The sequence below is a fragment of the Delphinapterus leucas genome, chromosome 12 (assembly GCF_059928025.1).
Source record: "Delphinapterus leucas isolate spDelLeu-1000000601 "Yukka" chromosome 12, BTC_Dleu_Yukka2, whole genome shotgun sequence".
Classification (NCBI taxonomy): Eukaryota; Metazoa; Chordata; class Mammalia; order Artiodactyla; family Monodontidae; genus Delphinapterus; species Delphinapterus leucas.
This window is the reverse complement of record NC_143140.1, coordinates 16,796,416-16,819,231: the sequence shown is the minus strand read 5'-3', so window position 1 is coordinate 16,819,231 and position 22,816 is coordinate 16,796,416.

Genomic DNA, 22,816 nt, shown 5'->3' with positions numbered 1-22,816 from the left:
GTAGACATGTGAACTGGCTTAATTAAGCGCATTGGCTAAAGATGTGTTAGCAAAACTGTGTTCAACTGCTGCCCATACCTCTCTAACAGGTGTTCCCATCAGCCATCCTAAAATAAATCTGCTACTAAGGTTCACCCCGGCGGTGTAAGGCCTTCAGCAGTGTGACCCAGTCTTTTCTCTTTAACCCCCCGCTTCAGCTAGATGAAAATTCCAATTCATACTTTCCTGCCTCAGCATTGTCTCTGTGCTTTTCCCTCCACCTAGAAGGCCCCCAAGGCAATTCTCCCCAGTTGACTTCTTTCTTTGCAGCCCCATCTACTTCAAGGCCCAGATCAAACTGGCATTCCATTGTCACACTGGACAGAAACTCTCCAAAGTCTGAAATCCCACAACCTCTATTATCTGCGCCACTCACATGCCTGCGTATCTTACCTCCCCTGCTGAGTCAGCATTTTCTCTCCCCACAGCCCTTAGCGCAGCACATTTTCACGTAAGTAGTTCTCTGAATGTACAGTCCACACTGTTTGCCCTTCATTCATCCTCTCTGCTAAATATTGGCAAATATATATATATAATTATATAGATTTATATATACATATGTATCATTGCAAAAGGAAAGTTCCTCCTTCTAAAAGAACCACGATTTTATTCAGGTATCTTTCCATCTCCAGTTCTGAAAGTAGACCCTTGTTTCTTCTAAGCCAGTACTACCCAATAGAAATAGAAAGTGAGTCGCATGTGTAATTTAAAATTTTCTAGTAGCCACATTAAGAAAGTAAAAATAAAAAGGAGAAATTAATTTTAATAATAAATATCATTTAACCCAATAAACCCAAAACATGTTAACATTTCAACATGTAATCAATATAAAAAAACATTAAATCAATATTTTACTTGTGTGTGAGAGATAGTGAAAGAGACAGAGACAGAGAGAGGAGAGACAGAGAGAAGTCTGGGGAATCTGAGGAGTATTTTATGCTTAGAGCCTCTCTTAATTCAGACTGGACACATTTCAAGTGCCCAATGGCCACATGTGGCTAGTAGCTTCCATATTGGATAAGGCAGATCTGAGCCCATCAACAGGGCATTCCCATGACAACCCATATTAGGTCCAGAATGGAAACCCAAGTTGGGCTGATCAGACTGAAGCAGAGGATTTACAGTCCATGTTTGGGAGAGGTTTCTGCCTGCTAGTAGTGACTGGGGAAGCCTCTAGCTCTGTTCGCCTGGCAGTCTTAGTGAGAATCAACTTGGAACCATGAAGGGGAACTGGCAGGCCTGGTGTTAGGATGTCACCAACACTGAGCATAAAGGGATTGGGGAGACAGAAAGAATCCTGGCTCCTAAAATGACATCACTGAGCCACTGATCCCACAAGGCCTGGAGCTCATCCTACTTCTGGTTATAAAAAATAATAAATTTCCTTTTTTTTTAAGCCAGACTGAGTCAGAGTCTTCTGTAACATCCCAACATCTGAGCCAACCCTAAGATCCAGGTCCGCAGACTTCTCCGGGACCAAGCTTCTCCATCAGGATGCTTTTCAAGAATGATTTTTAGGGGCTTTCCTGGTGGCACAGTGGTTTGGAGTCTGCCTGCCGATGCAGGGGACACGGGTTCGTGCCCCGGTCCGGGAAGATCCCATATGCCGCGGAGCGGCTGGGCCCGTGACCATGGCCACTGAGCCTGTGCTCTGCAACGGGAGAGGCCACAGCAGTGAGAGGCCCGTGTACCGCAAAAAAAAGAAGAAAGAATGATTTTTAGCTAATTTTTCTGGATCCCGCTTAGATTCTTTCAATGGCCCGATGGTGGCAACTGCCAATGGCTTGAAGGTAAAGATCTCCAAAGATGCTGGTGCTTGTGAAGACGTCACCCAGCAGGTGGGTCAGTGCATGTACAACGTCATCAGGGGCACAGAGTCCCTTCTCAGGGCAGCCGCTGACAACACTGCATTCTCAAGCTGGCCCGCGCTTGCTCCATCTGCCAGGGCAGGCATTTGTCACAGAACTTCATCACCTCTCTTGGAACCCATAGACCCTGGCGCCGGCCCAAAGCTGGACAGGCAAGAGCCTTTTGCCAGGAGGCAGCTCAGGAAGCCACACTTTCCACCGGGATATGGTAGCTTTTTCTGGCAGGGTGCGGAAAACAGGATCAGGTGCCCTAGGCCAACTGCTGGCGCAAGGAATTTAGAAGAAAGATCAGAAAGATGGACAGAGCCCTGACAGCTGCAGGGCCATAAACTGAAGAGCAGCAACAATAAGAAAAATGGGCAGAAAAGATGCCAGCACGGGAGGGAGAAAAAATTACTCGTAAGCGCGTAGTTGACAAGCAGCAGTAGCATGTGAACGAAACTGCTGCGAGGCAAACAGACTTTAGGGTTCACTGCAGTGCACAGGTCTTACAGCCCCACACTAGGGGAGAGAGAGCCACAAATTTGCCCAGCCTTCCACCCATGTGTCTTGGAGAACACATTTTGGGCACCAGTTGGTAAAAAACCGGCAACGTTGTAGAGTGAGAAGAATGTGGCTTCAGGACTAGAGAACTGCCAATCAGTGTGGTGACCGGTGGGCAAGGCCTCCATGAGGTTCAATTTCCTAGTCTCCAAAATGAACATTATTATCTTAATCTCACAGCTCTAAGAAGCTTAAGTTCTAAAATGCACATGAGAGGACTTCTCTGGTGGTCCAGCGGTAAAGAATCTGCCTTCCAGTGCGGGGGACTCAGGTTCAATCTCTGGTCGGGGAACTAAGATCCCACATGCCGAGGGGCAACTAAGCCCGACTGCCACAACTAGTGAGCTTGCTCACCTCAATGAGAGAGACCGCGTGCCGCCAACTACAGAGCCCAGGCGCTCTGGAGCCCACGTGACACAACTAGAGAAGAGAAAACCCACACACCACAACTAGAGAGAAGCCCGCGCACCACAACGAAGACCCAATGCAGCCAAAAAAATAAAGAAAATAAATATTTCTTTAAAAATTCTTTTAAATTAAATGCATGTGAAACCCCTTGTAAGCTATAAGTGCTATATATGTCACTGTTATGATTTCTTTTTTTTTTTTTTTTGCAGTATGCAGGCCTCTCACTGTTGTGGCCTCTCCCATTGCGCAAGGAGCACAGGCTCCGGACGCGCAGGCTCAGTGGCCATGGCTCACGGGCCCAGCCGCTCCGCCGCATGTGGGCTCTTCCCAGACCGGGACACAAACCCGTGTCCCCTGCATCGGCAGGCGGACTCTCAACCACTGCGCCACCAGGGAAGCCCCATGATTTCTTTTTAAGGAAAAAAAATACCTCTGATGGATTTTTCATGCCCAGAAGCCACTACCTACTTATTAATGCTACTTCTGAAGAACAAATGACAAATATAAGTGTTTTTAATAAAATCATATGTTCTTACAGCATTTATTCCTATCAGCTTACTCTCTCTGTGCCTCTGGTTCCTGGTTTACAAAATGAGACCTCAAATACTTGTCCTGCTGGGGACTGGAGTGGTGGCCGGATGAGATTACAGATCTGAAAGATTTACTGAGATTTAGAGCTTATACATTAGGTGTCACCCCCAAAACATTTACAGCATCTAATTGCAAAAGAGCTTGCCAGTGTGCAGAATCCAACTCCAGTTTTATGAAACATTTCAGACATTGAAAAGTATAGAAAATAAATGACACCCTTATTACCATCTGTTAAAGCTGGATGATAGTCATACGGGTGTCATATTATTGCCTGAAATGTTTTAAATGTTTGAAACATTTCATAAAACAACTTTTTAAATTATAATTTTTCAAAAGACCTAAGTCAAGGGAATTCCCTGGCGGTCCAGAGATTAGGACTCCGTGCTTCCCCTGCCAGGGACCTGGGTTCAATCCCTGGTCGGGGAGCTAAGATCTCCCAAGCCTTGTGGTATGGCCAAAAAATAAATAAAATAAAATAAATTTTTAAAAAGATCTAAGTCAAGTATCAGCAACTTCTCTTGGATGCATTTTTTGCCTCCTAACCCTCCATACACTCCATCCCCAATGTTGAGTTAGATGTTGTTTCTCTGTGGCTCTCTGAGGTGACTTCTGTTTAAATCACTTATCACGCGTCATTGTAACTTCTTATTACCTCAGGTTTTGAGCCCTTTGAGAGCACGACCAGGCCTTCATCTCTGTTTCATCATCAAGACTCATGCCTGGTATGTTGTGGGGCTCAGTAAATGTCTCATAAATGTTAACTAAGTACGTTAATATCAGTGGAAGACTCTGGTTTCTCTCGAAGTCTTCACCAACAACCAGAACCTTCTTTCTCCTGCAAGACTATTTCTCCTCTCCCTTTCTCTTTTGTACCAGACATAAGTTTCTCTGAATGTTGTAACTACGTGTCTTAAGAAAAATCTCATAGCCACGTATCAGAGAAGCACTATGCTTTGGTTAAAATTGATTTAGATATTGCTATAGACTGAACGTTTGTGTACCCCCAAAACGTTGAAACCTAATCCCCAGTGTGATGGCATTTGGAGGTGGGCCTTTGGGAAGCGACTAGGTCATGAGGGAAGAGCCCATAAATGGTATTAATGACTTTAGAAAAGAGACCCTGCAGAGTTCCTTTGCCCCTTCTGCTGTATGAGGACTCAGGGGCATGACAGCTATCTCTGAACCAGGAAAAAGGCTTTCACCAGACACGAAATCAGCCAGTCTTGTACTTGGACTTCCCAGCCTCCAGAACTGTGAGAAATAATTGTTGTATATCAGCCATCCAGTCTATGGTATTCTATTAGAGCAGCTCAAATGTAGATAAGATACATGTACCAAAAATGCAAAAGAAGAGGCAAACAATTAAACATCACTCTTTCTCTAGCTGTTCAAGGCTGTAAATACAAATTTAAAAATATGAGAACTTCTTAACATTGATAATCCAACAAATCAGTTCCAAGGCATGGTTCCTCGGCTCAGAGGACGAAATGTGTACGGACTTGGAGAAGTTTTATACTGTTTGGTCCATAGGAATGAACTCATTTTGATGATTCTTTTCTTTTTCTCATTATACGCGTAATACTCAAATAGCATGACTGAACTAAGGTAGTAAAGTTTATCTACCACCATCCTACAGAGTACTGAGTGTTTTTCTTTTTTTCATATTTATTTATTTATTTGGCTGTGCCGGGTCTTAGTTGCGGCACTTGGGATCTTCGCTACGGGATCTAGTTCCCTGACCAGGGATCATACCCGGGCCCCCTGCATTGGGAGCACGGAGTGTTAAGCACTGGACCACCAGGGAAGTCCTGAGTATTGAGTGTTTTTGGTCACCTAAACTGCCCTTCCTAATACACATTTAACTGAATACTTTTTCTCGGTTTCCTTATAAAGAAACGCATTGTCTTTAAGGTTAATATTGATATGTTATAAACTCCACAATTAGTTATCTCACACTTCCTGAAATTTTCCTACTTTATATTTAACCAATCTGTTCCAAATGCTATTATCCAGAACAAAAGCTGGTATAACTGGTTACAAGTGCAATTGCTTTTTTCGATGTCCTTGCTTATCTTTCTGTCCCGTCTGCTGCCACTTCCTTGCCACACCCTGGAGGCAACCATACGAAGTCATTCTCTTTCTGGTCTCCTTGCCTTTACAGGTACTGTTTCTTTGGCATAAATTAGAATGTCTCCACTCATCCTCCAAGACTCAGGTCCACTGCCACCTCCTCTGGGGATCTGCTCTGAGCACTCTGTACTCCACCAGCCATTATACAGACCTCTATTTCAATATTCACATCCTTGCTGGAATCCCCTGCTTCCTTGTCTTGTCTCCTCTAGTACCCTGAATGCCCCTAGTGGTCTAAAACGATCACTTGCTCATCTTCGTAGTTCTAATGCCCAGTGTGGCACCTGACACTGAATCAATGTTTAGTGAATGAATGGCTGAGACTGAACAGATGAATGAATGAATGCATATGATGCAACGAAGCTGCATTTACTCAGCAGCTCTAGGGTAAAGACCCTTAGCCATACCGTGGTCATCCTGGATTGCATAGAATTTGGAACCAGGAATGCCCAGCTGGCCTATTGCATTCCCAGTCATTGCAAGAACCCACTTTCTTCCTCCGCGCACAATCCTTAATCTAAACGCTGCCAGTCCCACCCGCTTTCCCACCTCTCCCCAGCTTCACTTCACTCACTCGCTCGTCTTCCAATTTACAGTCATGCCACCAACCTCTAAGCCATGTCGAGATAATACGTGTAACAGATAAATGATGCAAACTGAAGCGCTACTTGTGTACTTTTTACCCTGTTCTCTTATGCAACCTCAAATTGCCACCAAGCAGGGTGAGCACGGGCCACCTGACTCCTTCCGCGAGCCCAGAACAGGCCAGGGACACCTAAGGAAGCTCCCTATCCCAGGAATCCTTGGCTCCCTTGCGGTAATAGGAAATCAAATTACACAAAGCAATCGTAGCTTGTGTTTTAAATATTTTATGAAAATATTGCCCTTTGCAACAATTAAAATATTTCTCATGTTTTAAAAATATTTTAAAATATTTTTCATGCTTTCTTTTACTACCTTAGCCTGAGGTTGATGCTGTGAAATAGGTTTTGAAAAATCAGGAATTATCATTATTTTTAAAGTTAAAAAATAAAGGTTTGATGAGTCTCATGATTTCCACAGGCTTAGCTGAGAGGGAGCTGCGTTAGATCGGATGGTTGTTGCTGAGGCCTTAAGGCACCAATCCCCAGAGGGAACTTGGCATCCTTTGGATATATTTGTTTCTGTTTGAGTGCATCCTCCACAAACACATTTAATCATGTAACAACCCACGTCCCCAGTTCATCAAACTAATTCAATGGGGCTTCCCTGGTGGCGCCGTGGTTGAGAATCTGCCTACCAGTGCAGGGGACACGGGTTCGAGCCCTGGTCCGGGAAGATCCCACATGCCACGAAGCAACTAAGCCCCGTGCACTACAACTACTGAGCCTGCGCTCTACAGTCCGTGAGCCACAACTACTGAAGCCCTCACGCCTAGAGCCCGTGCTCTGCAACAAGAGAAGCCACCACAATGAGAAGCCCGCACACTGCAATGAAGAGTAGCCCCCGCTCGCCGCAACTAGAGAAAGCCAGCGCACAGCAACGAAGACCCAATGCAGCCAAAAATAAATAATTTTTTTTAAAAAGAGTGTATAGCTGCAAACTCCAGTGTCTTCAAATTAGAGAGCATTAAAGTCTTCCTTGAATTTGCCTAATGATTAAAAAGCAAATTAGAAAGTAGTCAAATGGCACATTTCCTTGCAGAGTATCTTTGGGGAGGACTGCAGGCTGCATCATCTTATTTACAACTATTCTAGCATTTGCAAAAATGTTTTAGCAAAGTATCTGAGCTACTATCTCTCAAAACTTCCCAGCAGCAGTGCTTCAGGCCAATTCCTAGTAGCATAGACATTCCTGCTTGTCAGGAACCCCGTTTTCTGTCTGCAAATCTTAAAATGGAGGCTGGAGATGGGAAGTTGGTACTCGCTAATGCGATTATCCTCCTGTTGATCAGATTTATTAAAAATGCTATGGCAGGGACTTCCCTGGTGGTCCAGTGGTTAAGAATTCGCCTTCCTGGGCTTCCCTGGTGGCACAGTGGTTGAGAGTCCGTCTGCTGATGGAGGGGACACGGGTTCGTGCTCCGGTCCAGGAAGATCCCACATGCCGTGGAGCGGCTGGGCCCGTGAGCCATGGCCGCTGAGCCTGCGTGTCCGGAGCCTGTGCTCCGCAGCGGGAGAGACCACAGCAGTGAGAGGCCCGCGTACCACAAAAAAAAAAAAAAAAAAAAAAGAATTCGCCTTCCAATGCAGGGGACACAGGTTCGATCCCTGGTAGGGGAACTAAGATCCCACATGCAACTAAGCCTGTGCTTTGGAGCCCACGTGCCACAACTAGAGAGCCCACTCGCCGCAACTAGAGAGAAGCCCATGCACCGCAACCAAGACCCAATGCAGCCCCCCCCAAAAAAAAAGCCATGGCAAAACACACTTTAAAATAACCAGTGCAGAGTTGCATGTTAACTTGGGTATGGTGTCCTATTCTCTGCATATTTATATGCAGGAATCCCAGAGGCCCGGGTCAGGAATGTGTGGCTGCCTGTGCACAGTTAAAAGGCAAACATTCTTTACATGTCTGCGGACCCTGTCCCTCCCCACTCCGTCTCCTAATCTTACACCAGCCAATGTCCTGGTCCCCAGACTTGCCCTCCACCAAGCCTTAACGCATAACAGCACACGCCTCTTATACTTGAATGTGCAAACAAATCATTTGAAATCTTGCTAAAATGCAGATTTGGATTCAGCAGCTCTGGCGTCGGGACTGAGATTGCGCCTTTCTAACAGATTCCCGGATAATACTCCTTGCTCCTGGTCTACAGACCACATTTTGAGCTGCAAACTCTGCAGCAGGGTCAGAAGACTTTTTGTAAAGGGACAGGTAATAAAATTTTAGGCTTCGTGGGCAATAGGGCCCCTGTCCAGCTACTCGAGTCTGCCATTGTAGAATGAAATCAGGCAGATGACATGTGGGTTGTGGGGTGTGGCTAAGCTCCAATAAAACTTTATTTATGGGTCTTGAAATGTGAATTTCATAGAATTTTCACAAGTTAGGAAATTTTACTTTTCTTTTGATTTTTTTCTAACCTTTAAAAATGTAAATGCCATTCTTACCCCGAGGGCTGTAGAAAAACCGGTTGGACTTGGCTGGTACACCAAAGTTCGTCAACCTCTGCTCTAAAGTGCAAACTTCAGAGGCACAGGCCCAAATGTGGGCCCTACCTCAGCCTTATACTAACTCTGCTGCTCACTCAGTCACCTGACCTCTCAGAGTCTCATTTTACAAAGTTTTAAATGGAAGCAATAATTCTTATCCTCTTAGGGCTGTTGGTCAAGTGCCTGGCACAAATCAGGGTTTCAATAGAAAGAAATCAGTATTACTATTCGCTCGTCCAGGCTAACTTCCTTAGACATTATTTTCCTCAGGTTATTCACCCTATACAATCTCCTGTGGGGACTTCCCTGGTGGCACAGTGGTTAAGAATCCGCCTGCCAATGCAGGGGACACGGGTTCAAGCCCTGGTCCGAAAAGATCCCACATGCCACGGAGCAACTAAGCCTGCGAGCCACAACTACTGAGCCCACGTGCCACAACTACTGAAGCCCATGCACTTAGAGCCCATGCTCCACAACAAGCGAAGCCACCGCAATGAGAAGCCTGCGCACCACAACGAAGAGCAGCCCCCGCTCACCACAGCTAGAGAAAGCCCACGTGCCGCAACAAAGACCCAACACAGCCAAAAATAAATTTATTTTAAAAAATTATTTATTTAAAAAATAAATTTATTTTTTAAAAAAAGAATACATTTGTTGTAAAAAGCCCCAAAAGATTGATCAATGTTCTTGAAAAATGGGATGATTCCTCCAGAAGGGAGTGGATTCCCTGTTAATGGAGGCATTCCAAAGTAAGCTGGACAGTCAGCTGGCCAGGATGATGGAGGTAGATGAATAGTATTGATTTAACTGAATAGATTTAAGGTCCCAACTAAGATTTACGTATTCTGTTTTATGATACTTCTATAGTCATACTCTGGGGACAAATAAGAAAATACCTGATGATGCTTACATAATCATAGATATGAATTTTTGAGAATAGATACTAAATTCCCATAACTATAGGGACTTCCCTGGTGGCCGAGTGGTTAAGAATCCGCCTGCCAGTACAGGGAACACGGGTTCAATCCCTGGTCTGGGAAGATCCCACATGCCGCGGAGCAACTAAGCCCGTGCGCCACAACTACTGAGCCTGCGCTCTAGAGCCCGTGAGCCACAACTACTGAAGCCCGTGCACCTAGAGCCCGCACTCTGCAACGAGAGAAGCCACCGCAATGAGAAGCCCGCGCACCACAACGAAGAGTAGCCCCTGCTCGCCGCAACTAGAAAAAGCCCGTGCCCAGCAACGAAGGCCCAACGCAGCCAAAAATAAATAAATTAAATAAATAAATTTAAATAAATAAATAAATAGATTCCCACAACTATAATGTCCAGGAGCAGAAATCCAAGTCCTTTCTTGCATTATACATCCCCTCAAAAAAAGAAAAGAAGGGCTTCCCTGGTGGCGCAGTGGTTGAGAGTCCGCCTGCCGATGCAGGGGACATGGGTTCGTGCCCCCGTCTGGGAAGATCCCACATGCCGCCGAGCGGCTGGGCCCGTGAGCCATGGCCGCTGAGCCTGCGCGTCCGGAGCCTGTGCTCCTCAACGGGAGAGGCCACAACAGCGAGAGGCCCGCGTACCGCAAAAAAAAAAAAAAGAAAAGATCCTAGTGAGAATGAGATCCTGTTCATTCTGTTTGGGGAATAGTCAGGCCATGGCAAGGGAACAGGATAAATTCTTTGCTTGCCCATTCCCTAACCACCTTCTGGTAAGATCAGTAAGGCCGCTGCCCCTGAAGTGTTCCCATGTAGGTCCAAATTGGTTCCTAGATAGTCATGCACTATGATCTCTCTGAAAATTTCCACTGGCAGGTGAACAATATTGTGGGCATCATTATTTTCTAAGTAGCAATGATAGTTTTCCAATTATGAAGGGGCATTTGTCAAATACATGGGGTCATGGTTAAAAATTAATCTTCCATGATTTAGAAAATTCTAAACCTACAGATAAAACTTCAACTATAAGCATTGATATTTAGTTGTTGAACATTTCCCTCTGAAGCACAACAGAAGGAGATAACGGAGTGATGGGATTAGGGTATTTCCTAAAATTTTGATTCCTAGATACTCGAACTTGACTTTTTGTTTCCTGTAAGGCATTTTTAAATTTGCACAAGGAATTGTAGAACTATAATTATCATATATAAAATTTGACTTTGTTCATTTAAATGAGGGGAATAGGGTTAGAAACTGGGTGGCAGGAGGGAGGGCTGCTCCATAATTTGTATCCCAGAAACTGGATTTGGGAGAGGAATTAGAAGAATAGAAGTGAGAAGTGAGAGTCCTTTGGATTTGGCTTTTCTTTTTTTTTTTTTGGCTGCACCCCCCCCCCAAAAAAACAACCAGAGATCGAAGAACCCGTGCCCCCTGCAGTGGAAGCATGGAGTCTTAACCACTGGACCCCCAGGAAAGTCCCGTGGTTTCTATTACGGTTATAGCAGTGGTGATTAGCAATTATAAAAGAGGTAGAAAATTCTGGAACCTGCTCACTCTCTCATTTCACCTTTGGGTGCCTGATTGTCTCCATTTCTGTCTGTTGACAAAGCACACTCTCACCCACAATGACCAGAGTTTTCTTGTTAAAGTCAAAATAACTCCCTAAGCATTTCATGTGGGTGCTTAGATACAAGAGTTACTCAAGGAAGAAGTATTCTCCCTCTTTGATGACAGGATGGTATGAAAACACAAAGCAAAAGAGGGCAAGAGATTGAATAATTTAAAGGTTAAGCAATTTAAAAACAAAAGGAAACAGATGCGGGTTCCCTGGTGGCCCAGGGGTTAGGATTCCGGGCTTTCACTGCCATGACCCGGGTTCCATCCCTGGCTGGGGAACTGAAATCCCACAAGCCACAAGGCTCAGCCAAAAAAGAAAAAGAAAAAGAGAAAGAAATAGATGGATTTTTGTCACAGGTACTATTTGTTAAACAAACCTGGCCATTATTGTAGTGGTAAAGGTCCAGGACTAACAATCAAAGACTTGCACTGGGGATTCCCTGGTGGTGCAGTGGTTGAGAGTCCGCCTGCCGATTCAGGGGACATGGGTTCGTGCCCCGGTCCGGGAAGATCCCACATGCCGCTGAGCGGCTGGGCCCGTAAGCCATGGCCGATGAGCCTGCGCATCCGGAGCAGTCACCTCAACCCTCTGGGCCTTGGCTCCCTGGTATTTAAAATGAGGAACAATAGCACCTACCTCACAGAATTTTCTAGACCAAGTACCAGGTAATGTTTTTTAAAAAACCCTTGAAGTTCTAAATTCTTGTGGGCTTTCCCTTTTTTCTGTGATGAAGCTGAAGCAGGAGGGAAGGGCGCAGGGCACAACCTTTGAAAGAATGACATAGCTCGAGGACATGACATAAACTGATTAGAACCAAATGGGTCCAAGATGGCGGACAAGTGAACTTCCCCTAGACCCTGAGCCTCAGTATCCGCTCACCGTAACACATCAGCAAGCTAAAGACACGCCCACAGGCGCCAGGACAGTTCCAAGGCCGACCACAAAAGGTCAAAAAGTGGGCGGTGGCCTAATTCCTGGAAATCCCCACCCCTTCCTCAAAATAGCTGGAATACTCCTACTCATTAGCCTATGAAATTACCCACCTCTGTAAAAATTAACAACCCCATACCCTGGTGCCTCTCTCGCTTTCCAAGCTCTGTCTATGGAGTGTGTTTCTCCCTGAATAAACTTTCTTTCACTTTACAATGGCTCCCTCTTGAATTATTTCCTGCATGAAGCCAAGAACCCACACTTGGCGGCCATCCCAAGGACTCGCCTGAGACCTGGGACATGACCATCCTCTCAAGCCCCACTCTCTTTCCTGCAACAAGAGCACTAAGCTAGGCCATGACTGGGCTCAGGACTAGATATCCTCTGTCCTGGGTGACCTCTCTTCCCTAAGGTTCCCAGAAATCGCCTATTTGGGAGCGGAAGTGAAACCGTACACCTCAGATTGGGGCTTGAACCCACTGTCTTTTAACCGAGATTGCACACCTGGCCTCAGGACTTGCTGAAGTTCAGGTTCTTTATGTCTCAATGCAGAAGAAATTCAGTGAGAGGTAAAGTGATAGATAAGAAGTAGATTGAGAGAGAAAGTTTCCATAGACAGAACGCAGTCCGTCTCAAAAGGTGAGAACGGCCCTGAGAGAGACACACTCTACAGACAGAGCGTGGGCCATCACAGAAGGCGAGAGGCCCCAAAATACAAGGTGGTTAGCTTTTATGGGCTGGGTAATTTCATAGGCTAATGAGTGGGAGGATTATTCCAACTATTTTGGAGAAGGGGCGGAGACTTCCAGGAATTGGGCCACCGCCCACTTTTTGGCCTTTTATGGTCAGCCTTGGAACTGTCATGGCACTTGTGGATGTATCATTTAGCATATGCTAATCTATTACAATGAGAGTATAATGAAGCTCAAGGTCCACTGGAAGTCGCATCTTCCTCCACCTTGGATGTAATCAGTTCTAATCAGTTTTTGTCGCATCCTGAACAGCTATGTATGTCATTCTTCTTTTTTTTTTTTTTTTGTTTTTTTTTTTGCCGTACGCGGGCCTCTCCCTGCTGTGGCCTCTCCCGTTGCGGAGCACAGGCTCCGGACGCACAGGCTCAGCGGCCATGGCTCACCGGCCCAGCCGCTCCGCGGCATGTGGGATCTTCCCGGACCGGGGCACGAACCCGTGTCCCCTGCATCGGCAGGCGGACCCCCAACCACTGCGTCACAAGGGAAGCCCTGTATATCATTCTTTTAAAGGTTGTGCCCTGCCCCCTTCCCTCCTATTTCAGAAGCATGCAGTGGGTCTGTTAATACCACACTAAAATACTTACCACTTCCATGCTTGTCACCTCCAGCGCCCCCAACCGATCCCACAGCACTCCTGAAAGTTAAAGACCTGGTCTTTTGTGTTTCAGGATCACTAATGCTAAGAACACTGCTTGGGACATAATGGGTGGCTCAACGTAGTTGGTAATCATTCATTGGAACGCTGGAGCGTTCACGGGCTATTTTTTAAGTTCTTCTAATTGGAAAAAGTCAGTATATATGTTACTGTCGATTCTAGACTCTGGTCTCATGTAGGTTTTTTCTCAGGTATAAATGTAGCAGCAATCAGTGAGATTCCAAATCTGTTTGCTTTTGGTTTATATTTATACTGGACAACTCAAGTTAAAAGATTCCTGTCAGCCTAAAACCCTGTTTAAAACTTCTTAATTTCCACGTCTCACTGAAATCTCACCCACTAGCTTATTTTTAGGCTCTAGTGTAAAAAAGTAACCCCAAATCAAAAGGAAGTGGAGGGGCTTCCCTGGTGGCGCAGTCATTAAGAATCCGCCTGCCAATGCAGGGGACACGGGTTCGAGCCCTGATCCGGGAAGATCCCACGTGCCGCGGGGCAACTAAGCCCATGAGCCACAACGACTGAGCCTGTGTTCTGGAGCCCACAAGCCACAACTACTGAGCCCACAAGCCACAACTACTGAGCCCACATGCCACAACTACTTGAAGCCCGCGTGCCTAGAGCCCGTGTTCCCCAACAAGAGAAGCCACTGCAATGAGAAGCCTGCGCACCGCATCGAAGAGTAGCCCCCCCTCGCCGCAACTAAAGAAAGCCCGGTCACAGCAACAAAGACCCAACCCAACCAAAAATAAAATAAGTGAAATAAATAAATTTATATAAAAAAAAAGAAAGTGGAGAGCAGGTGTGGTTGAAGTCGGCCCTTAGTAGCTTTATAAAGGGTGAGCCCTTTATAAACTGATAACAACTATAAATATGAGTGTACCACGATGTAAGTGTGGCACTTACGTTGTGAAATTACCTAAAATTATTTTCCCATTTTTCTGCAGAGTCAAGGGACTTCTGCTGTTAGTACTAGTTTAAACTATTTAAATGAGGCTTTCACACTTCTAAGAAAAACTCAGGCTGGAGATAGCTAAAACAATCCCCATATTCCTAAAAATGAGCACTGCGTTGGGAGTTCAAATTAATTTTTCAATTAGTGAGAAGGGCGCAGCCGAGGCTGTCGTGCTTGTGTTCAGTTCTTAGCTCTCTGGTCTCGGCAGCGAGGGCAGCCAGGAACCTCCTGGAAGCAGCTGTGGCAGCTGGCCCAGCTCAGCCAGTCTTCTCCAGGGGCTGATTTAGCTTCTCCCTCTGTACTCAGAGGGCAATTATAGCGCAGTTTCAAGTACAGACTGAGAAATTAACAGCCTCTAGAGTAATGAGGGAAATGATCAAGGCCACTTGGCCTGGGGATTGAAAGCCTGGAGCACCTGTCGCCAGTTTCTTTTGCCTTTGCCAATGTGCTAGGCTGTTCGCTTTCTGGGGCTTCCTCCATTCTCACCCAGGGACAAAGCCCAGTGATGCTGCAGAGGCTACAAATGATGATAAGCTCCTTCCCCAAATACAAGTCAATGTACACATGTTCAGTCTTTCTCTGTGGCCTTTTAAGAACTAAGTGGTCTGGTTTCTTTAGGAGTATGGAAAGACTTTCTAAACTGTCTGTGGATGATTTCTTCACCTCTGTATCGTTTGTTCAGGGGGGAAAACAGAGATTTCGAAAACTTGTGACCAGCTCAAAGATAAAGGGACTGGCTTTCTCCTTGCCCTCTAGAGATGTTAAAAATAGCAGTGGAGTTATAAAGAGGAATCTCAACCCTCCAGGAGGAAGAGGCTATACATGAACGCAGTGTGGTTTATACTTACACAGCAAGACCAGACAGTGGCTCTTTCATTCCAGCAAGTGTCATCCAACTGCTTCCCCAACAGAGAATTGAAAGTTGGAGAGAGAAGATAGAATCAGCAAGAGAAAGAGAAAATTGGGGCAGATGGGGGAAAAAAACCCCTAGAGAAACAGTTCTAATTTTCCTTTACTATTTTCAAAAAGTACACCTAACAGGTGAAGAAGCACAGATATAAAGTAATGAGTCTTGGAAAACATAGGCAGAACACTCTTTGACATAAATTGCAGCAAGATTTTTTTTGATCCACCTCCTAAAGTAATGAAAATAAAAACAAAAATAAACAAATGGGACCTAACTGAACTTAAAAGATTTGCACAGCAAAGGAAACCATAAACAAAATGAAAAGACAAACTTCAGAATGGGAGAAAATATTTGCAAATGAAGCAACCGACAAGGGATTAATCTCCAAAATATACAAACAGCTCATGCAGCTCAATATCAAAAAACACAAACAACGCAATCAAAAAATGGGCAGGGGCTTCCCTGGTGGCGCAGTGGTTGAGAGTCCACCTGCCGATGCAGGGGACACAAGTTCATGCCCCGGTCCGGGAAGATCCCACATGCCGCAGAGCGGCTAGGCCCGTGAGCCATGGCCACCAAGCCTGTGCGTCCGGAGCCTGTGCTCTGCAACGGGAGAGGCCACAACAGTGAGAGGCCAGCATACAGCTAAAAAAAAAAAAGAGAAATGGGCAGAAGATCTAAATAGACATTTCTCCAAAGAAGACATGCAGATGGCCAAGAAGCACATGAAAAGACGCTCAACATCACTAATTATTAGAGAAATGCAAATCAAAACTAAAATGAGATATCACCTCACACAGGTCAGAATGGCCGTCATTGAAAAGTCTACAAACAGGACTTCCCTGCTGGAGCAGTGGTTAAGAATCCGCCTGCCAATGCAGGGGACACGGGTTCAAGCCCTGGTCCAGGAAGATCCCGCGTGCTGCGGAGCAACTAAGCCCATGCGCCACAACTACTGATCCGGCGCTCTAGAGCCCGTGAGCCACAACTACTGAGCCCACGTGCCACAACTACTGAAGCCCGCGCGCCTGGAGCCCGTGCTCCGCAACACGAGAAGACACCTCAGTGAGAAGCCTATGCGCCCAACGAAGAGTAGCCCCCGCTTGCCAGAACTAGAGAAAGCCCACACGCAGCAATGAAGACCCAATGCAGCCAAAAATAAATAAATAAATAAATTTTTTTAAATTAAAAAAAAAAGAAAAGTCTACAAACAATAAAGGGAGCCCTTCTACATTTTTGGTGGGAATGTAAATTGGTGCAGCCACTATGGAGAACAGTATGGAGGTTCCTTAAAAAACTAAAAATAGAGCTACCATATGACCCTGCAATCCCTGGGCAAATAGCCAGAGAAAACCATAATTCAAAAAGAGTCATGTACCACAATGTTCATTGCAGCACTATTTACAATAGCCAGGTCATGGAAGCAACCTACATGCCCGCCAACAGAGAAATGGACAAAGAAGATGTGGTACATATATACAATGGAATATTATTCAGCCATAAAAATGAATGAAATAATGCCATTTGCAGCAACATGGATGGACCTAGAGATTGTCATACTGAGCGAGGTAAGTCAGGCAGAGAAAGACAAATACCATATGATACTGCTTATATGTGGAATCTTAAGAAAAAAAAAATGGTACAAATGAACTCATTTCCAAAACAGAAATAGAGTCACAGATGTAGAAAACTTATGGTAACCAAGGGGGAAGCAGGGGGATAAACTGGGAGATTGGATTGACATATACACACAACTATATATAAAATAGATGACTGATAAGAACCTACTGTACAGCACAGGGAAATCTACTCAATACTCTGTAATGGCCTATATGGGAAAAGAAGCTAAAAAAGAGTGGATAAATATATGTATAACTGATTCACTTTGCTGTATAGCAGAAACTAACACAACATTGTAAATCAACTATAGTCCAATAAAAATTAATTAAAAATAAAAATTAAAAAAAAGTAATGAGTCTTGCCCTACTCTCCCTTCTTCTAAGTTAGCCAGTGGATGGGGTTCTTCCTTCCACAGATTTCTCCATTCTCATACACAGGTTTTAAGTTTACTGACTGACTTAACCACTGGCAAGCCTGAAAGTAGAAAGTAGGGGGAAATAGGACAAAAATCACCTACTCACAGCCCTATCAACTAGAGACAATCACTGTTAACATTTTAGTGTATCAGTTTCTAGCATTTGTCATACTAGAGAGGAAAAACAGATAGAAAAGAGAAAGGAAAATAAGAGAAAAAGAAAGGGGAGAGAGGGATGGAAAACATTTACATCATCTATAGCACTATGCAGTGCTGAAAGCTTCTTGCACTATATTTGTAGGAAGGCCAAGTTCATTCACCTCTCAGAGGAGCCACCTGAAGCAATGGAAGGCGAAATCTAGGGAGTTGTATCTATTTGTGTTTAAAAGGGAACCTTAATTCCTAACTCCTGTGATTGATATTACTTGCATTTCTAACCTAGAAACTCTTGTTTCCGTAAACAAATAGGGTAGGGGGTCCCTAAAGGAAAAGAACCAGATATAGCTTTTTGACACAAGAGAAGCCGTTTTACACGGAAGCCATTTTGTGATCTAAGCCCAGCCACACTGCTAGCCTTTGCACATGTCTCAGTAATTATGATCTTAAGGGAGCAAAAGAACAAATGACTGTTATCAGGCAAGAGGAGTAACAATAGCAAAGAAAATAAATCAGTTGTAAAGACTCCCAGTTCTGTTTCACAGGTAAAGACTAGCCTGAAGCGCTTTCTTGAGCTGTTTTGCAGAATTTAAACCCCCCTCTGGGAATTCTCTCACGGTCCTGTGGTTAGGATTCCACGCATTCACTGACGAGGGCCTGGGTTCAATCCCTGAAGGATTGCAGCCAAAAAAAGTAAAAATAAACCCCCCTCAAGTGCTCAACCTCCAGATCAACTGAAACCTAAGGGATGGTGATTTTGACCTTTTCTGACCCTCATGACTTCAATCTACTAAAGCTTGGACTCTGTCAACCTTTGCCCCAGTTCTCTGCTGAATTCTCCTGTTCAAGCCGCTTTATGAATATGCATGTATTCTTAGCTTAAAACTTTCCCAACTTTGCTGTTCAGGGAGACGCTGCTTTGGGAAACACCCCCAGTCTTCTCCTCACTTGCTGGAACTAATAAATCCTTCCTTCTCCTGATTTTTGACTTGGTTGTGTCTTTTGACACCCACCAAGAGGGGAACCCGGTTTCCAGGTAAGACTGCCTCTAACAATTTGGAGCTCAAGGCTGCCCACAAAGCTCCATTAAAGTGAAGCGATCGATTTTGAGGGTTCTTGGCGGCAGCAGCTGGAAAGCAAGAGTTTAAGAAGTGTGGATGGAGAATTGAAAAATACCAACTGTTTTTTCATGCTTGAATATACACAGAATTGCTTGAGGAGCTGGTTAAATGGGCAGATTTCCAGGCCCCTCCCCAGAGATTTTGATCCAGTTGACCCGGGGCTGGGCAGGGTCACCACATTTGCATTGTTAGCCTGGGTCCTGGGTCATTCTAATGCAAATTGGTCACGGACCACACTTTGAGAAACACTGCCTGGCATGAAAACTTAGCAATCACTTAAGTGTGAGGAAGAATATATTTTAAATGAATGGGGAAGAGGTTTTACATTTCTTGCTAAACATAATGATGTGGCGGTAAAAGGCTTTGGAATCAGTCAGATCTGGATCAAGACTTGCCTCTCCTTCATAACTAGCTGTAGGTCAGTAAAAAGTTAATCTTTGTGTCCTCACAGGCAAACTGGAGATAAAAATACCTATTAGGCTTCCAGGCGCTTTTGTGAAGATTAAATGATACAGCATTTGTAAAGCACCTGGGATACAGTAAATAAATGTTAATTTCCACTTATCAAATTAAAGAAAGTTAGGAAAACGTTAGGTACTACAATAAGGACTTTATTTTTTGGTGATTAAACTTTTTTTTCTAATAAATTTATTTATTTTATTTTATTTTTGGCTGTGTTGGGTCTTCGCTGCTGTGCACAGGCTTTTCTCTGGTTGAGGCGAGCGGGGGCTACTCTTGGTTGCCATGAGCAGGCTTCTCATTGCGGTGGCTTCTCTTGCTGCAGAGCATGGGCTCTAGGCATGCAGGCTTCAGTAGTTGTGGCTCGTGGGCTCAGTAGTTGTGGCACGTGGGCTCACTAGTTGTGGCTCGCGGGCTCTAGAGCACAGGTTCAGTAGTTGTGGCGCACGGGCTTCGTTGCTCCGCGGCATGTGGGATCTTCCCGAACCAGGACTCGAACCCGTGTGCCCTGCATTGGAAGGTGGATTCTTAACCGCTACGCCACCAGGGAAGCCCAGCGATTAAACTTTTATTTCTTTTAAGTTGAGATATCAAAAGAGAAATGAGATGGGAGGGAATGTTTGGGTTTTACATTTATGACATTAGAATGTTTCTGCTATAACGTTATTCCTTTTCTTCTTATTATAATGCCTCAGTAGTTTAAAAATGTAAATAATGGATTTTTTTTTTTTTTTTTTTTTGGCCACACCGTGAGGCTTGTGGGATTTTAGTTCCCTGACCAGGGATCGAGCCCAGGCCCCTGGCAATGAGAGCACTGAGCCCTAACCACTGGACTGCCAGGGAATTCCCGATAATGGAATTTTTTAATGGCCTGTATTTTACAGGTGAATTTGAAAAAATTTTACTGCACTACAATGTGAATAAAATTGAAACTACAATTTTAGGAGTTTCATTTCCACGTGAGAACAAATATTGATTATTTAGGTTTACACATAGGGTAGTTAACTTCTTGGGTAACTTCCAAGGTTTTTACTTCTAACAATAAAAGGCTAGTAGGATTTCACGGGGCTTACAAAAAGCACTGCTGGGGAAAGGAGGAAGAATAGTTAAGATGGCATTAAAAGATTTTTTAAACTGTATTTTAGAATAATTTTAGATTTACAGAAGATTTGCAAAGTAGTGCAGAGAGTTCCCATATACTCTCATTTAGTAGAAGATTTATTTAAAAAAATAACCTAAGTACTTTGTTATACATGAATATTAATCCCAACATCCGGTAACGTAATCCTGAAGACTTGTCCGTTTTGCTGGCCACCCTAGGCTAGCTTCTGTTCCACCTCACTGTACCTCAGGACAAAGCTCTTCAGGGGATGGTAACGTTCTCTAAACCCTCCATTCTAAGTCCTAGGAGTTTTGGCGCCAAGCACAAGGCACACTGGTTGAATACCTTGGGGAAAGCTCAGCCTTGACCCTTCGATGACACTATTAACGCTGATCAGCATGGCCTCAATTAAAGGAGCTAACACTCTTTAAAAAAATATCTAAACAGGAGTCATTCTGGTTTCTTCCCATTCTTCCTTAAAGAAAACTTTTGTCACATCTTCTGGGGACTGACTTAAACGATGTCTGCAAACAGGACAGGCATCCTATCACTATGTCTACCTCCCTTGATAGATTCTAGCACTGTAGCTCTATATAAAACTGAAATTAAATTTAGAGTAAGTGTTTTTAATTTTAGTTTAAATATGTTTCCTTTACAGCATTCAGCCCCATACAAAGCACACTCTTGTGGATCGGGCTGTCTCACCAGCATGGCCTTTTTGCCCAAGCACAGTATTCTCATTATATTGATTCTAGCAATAACCACTATTATAGGTCATTGAATTAGGAAGTTAAAAAGTTATTTTTCCCATGTAAATTCTTTATTTCCTTAAAGGAGAAGACTGGACTAGATGATCTGAGTGGTAGAGGAGGGAAAAGAATTTGCCTTGGAGTCAGACAAATACCTGTGAATTGCCACCTTGAGCAACTTTCTTAATTTCTCATAGCCCCAGTTTCCTCTTGTGAAGTGGTTACAGTATCTTATTTAATAGCTGTAAGTGAAGGGTTCAGAACACGCTACCTACAAAATATGGCACTTTGGCATACGGAATATTTCAAACTGAAGGAATTTGAGAAAAAGCAGGTCCAGGAAGGACTCTCTGATCTCCCCCTTCACCCCTGAAGCAGGTCATAAGAGCCTCTTGTGAGAGGTGCGGTCCCTAAACTTGGAGGAAAGGAGCATCTTTATCTCCAAAGACAGAGAGATGCTGAGAGGAATCCAAGTGCACAGGCCTCCTAAGCTTCCCCACTTTGCTGCCTTTAGCTCATACTCTTTGGTCCTACCACGTTTTCCCATGACTTTCTACCGTTCATCAAACCTAGTATAAACACACTCGGGTTTAACTGTTTTTTCGCGTCTTCATTTCCTTATGAAGGTCCCTGTGTCACATAAAATTATGTTGTAAAAATCTAATACTTTTCTCCTGTTAATCTGCCTTTTGTTAGTCCAACTGATGAAGCTCCAGCCTGAAAACCTAGGAGGGTAGTAGGAAAAAGAATTTTTCCCTCTTCTGCATTAGGACTAACTGATACAATACACAATACAGTGACTTGTAGCAAGTGGGAGTTCTCAGTGAATTAATTAATGAATTCATTATGGTTTCTTGTACATTCGTGTTGTCTTCCCCACTGAATGGTAAGCTCCTCAAAGGTAGGGAGTTCTTTTATGTCTCCACGGAACCTAGCACAGCACCAACAGGGGGTACACACGTTCTCATCCTCCTGGCTACCAACTGGTTTGAATTTTGATGAAAGCTACACATGAAGTGATATTGACTCACCAAACTCTTATAGTTGCAACATAAGCCACGCAAATTGAGTAATGTTTCAGCTTAAAAAAAAGCAACAACAAAAACCTTACTTATTTAATGAGGTTATTACAAAACTATTCTTCCTGAACAGGAATAGTTCAACATGGATGAAGATAACATTAGAAAGTGATTAAGGGCTTCCCTGGTGGCGCAGTGGTTGAGAGTCCGCCTGCCGATGCAGGGGACGCGGGTTCGTGCCCCGGTCCGGGAAGATCCCACGTGCCGCGGAGCGGCTGGGCCCATAAGCCATGGCCGCTGAGCCTGCGCGTCTGGAGCCTGTGCTCTGCAACGGGAGGGGCCACAACGGTGAGAGGCCCGTGTACCGCAAAAAAAAAAAAAAAAAGTGATTAAGTGGGACGAACTGTGAATGAATTTGGGAGGTATAGTGGAGGAGATCATGCCTAACGTGTGACCAGCAGTGTGGGTAACTTCAAAAAGAGCTGCTGGAAGGAATTCCCTGGTCGCCCAGTGGTTAGGACTCAACGCTTTCACTGCTGTGGGTCCGGGTTCCATCCCTGGTCATCCCGAAAGCCGCAAGGTGGTGGCCAAAAAAAAAAAAAATCCACTGGAAAGGAATAATTAGCAACTAGCTAGGTTGTTATTCAAAGTGTAGCTTATAGTACTATCTTTTTTTTTTTTGGCTTGGATTTTCATTGCTGCACGCGGGCTTTCTCTGG